The sequence below is a fragment of the Panthera tigris genome, chromosome B2, assembly GCF_018350195.1.
Source record: "Panthera tigris isolate Pti1 chromosome B2, P.tigris_Pti1_mat1.1, whole genome shotgun sequence".
Classification (NCBI taxonomy): Eukaryota; Metazoa; Chordata; class Mammalia; order Carnivora; family Felidae; genus Panthera; species Panthera tigris.
Window position 1 is genome coordinate 31360403 of NC_056664.1, and position 2381 is coordinate 31362783.

The window sequence follows — 2381 nt, forward strand, 5'->3', positions numbered from 1 at the left end:
TAAGACAAATGAGAGAGGAATAATATTTTTAAAGCATGAAAAGAAATAAATATCATTGCCATCCTAAGGTTTATGTGAATTTCAAGAAATGCCAAGTAACTAAAACAATATTGAAAAACAACAAAGATGCTGTGTCTGGCTCTCACTCTCATAGCCATTGCAGTACAATGAGCTCAATAGAGATAGTTTGAGGGCAACTGAGAGTCAGCGAGGCACTGGGCAATTCTGTGCCTCACTGAGGAAAATAATTAAACATTTGCAGAGGAAATCCTAAGAAGCAGAGAGGAAATGTCATCATATGCATTCTCTGTGCAAACTTGTCAAGAGAGACACAAAAAAGAAGCACATAGATGTTTCAGTCAACTTCTCAGAGTTTTCTAAGAAGTGCTGAGAGAACTGGAAGATCATGTCTACTAAAGAGAAAGGAAAAGTTGAAGACATGGAAAAGGCAGACAAGGCCCATTATGAAAGAGAAATGAAAATTTATATCCCCCCTAAAGGGAAAACAAAAAAGAAGTTCAAGAATCCCAATGTACCCAACAGGCCTCCTTTGGCCTTCCTCTTGTTTTGTTCTCAGTATCAACCAAAAACCAAAGGAGAAGATGCTGGCCTATCCATTGGTGACATTGCAAAGACTGGGAGAGATGTGAAAAAACTGTTGCAGATGACAAGCAGTCTTATGATAATAAGGCTGCTAAGCTGAAGGAAAAATATAAAAAGGATATTACTGCCTAGTGAACTAAAGGAAAGCCTGATGCAGCAAAGAAGGGAGTCATCGAGGCTGAAAAAAGCAAGAAAAAGAAGGAAGAGGAGGAGGATGAGGAAGACGAAGAAGATGAAGATGAAGAATATGATGGTGCTGAAGAAGTTGGTTCTAGACATTTTTTTTATCTATAAAGCATTTAACCCCCTGTACAACACTCAGTCCTTTTAAAGAAAAAAATTGAAATGTAAGACTGTATAAGATATATTTTTAAACTGCACAGTGTCTTTTTTGGTATAAATTAACACACTACTGAATGTGTCTTTAGAAAGCCCTGTCCTGGTGGTATTTTCAGCAGCCACTAACCTTGCCTGGTACAGTATAGGGGTTTTAAATTGACAAGGACATTTAAAGCAGATTCTTGTTAGTGCATAGCACAAATTAGTTACACTGGGGATGGTAGTTTTCTTATCTTCCAAAGCTACTTATATGAAATAATTGTTCTGTTAGCTGAATAACAGCTCTGTAATTGAAAAAAAAAAGTTATAGCTGCTTTGTTGACATTCTGAATGCTTCTAAGTAAATACAGTTTATATATATATGTGTATATATATATGTGTATATATATATGTATATATATATATGTATGTGTATATATATATATGTGTATATATATGCCCTCAAAGATGGTGGACTCACACTTTATGATTTAAAATCTTACCACAAAACCATGGTAATCAAAGCAGAATATCTGCAATTTCGTCAGTCTCATATTTTTAAAAATTCTGCTTCACAAATATGGAACAAAGCCCTGAAATTCTCCCCTAGGAATATCATCTTTTCAAAAGAAAGAAATCCTATTTTACTACTATAGTCCTGTAGCAGTAAGATGTGATTTTCTTGTAAAATATGGCAATCCCTCTATTTTATGTGAGAAACAGAATATACAGACAGGGAGAATAAGGTTTATTTTTAAAAATGCAAAGCGACTGTCACCACTGGGGCAGCAACTAATGAAAATGTTTTGCTTTTTGGGTATGGTAACCAGCCCCCACAATGGTCCCAATGTCCCTCAACTCCCAGTAACGACACTCTTGCAAAGTCTTCTCCCACATTTTACCAAAACTGGTCTCGACATCTGTATGATTAACTGAAAGAACAGAAGTGATGGTATATCACTTCCAAGAACAAGCTATAAAAGACATTACACCTCTGATCTCTTTTTTTCTCTCATCACTTGCTCAACTGCATGTCTTGAAGATTCTAGGTAACTCAGTGGAAAGGCAGGCATGTTGAGGAACTGAGGTCTTCAGTCAATAGCCACGTGAATGAACTTTCCTACAAGCAGATCCTCCATCTGCAGTCAAGCCTTCAGATGACTGCAGGTCTAGCCAAAAGCTTGATGGCAACCTTATGAAAGACTACAAGCCAAACTTCCCAGCTAACCTGTCCTTGAGATTACTCAGGTCAGAAACTAGTAGAAATAATATGCATTTGTTGTTTCTAAGCCACTAGATTTTGGAGTATTTTATTACACAGTAGTAGGTAACTAATTGGTATCCCATCATAATTTCTGTGGATTACAGTTACTCACTTATCATCATGGTCCCAGAAATGCTGCCTATGTCCAGAATTCATCCAGTATTTTTTCTTTAAATGTAGCAGCTTTGCACTTGAT

The 2381-nt window shown here is 36.5% G+C and overlaps 1 pseudogene; it reads left to right on the forward strand.

Moving 5' to 3' along the window:
- Positions 1-254: 254 nt before the first annotated feature.
- On the forward strand, positions 255-897 carry LOC107180638 (annotated as a pseudogene).
- The last annotated feature ends 1484 nt before the right edge of the window (positions 898-2381 follow it).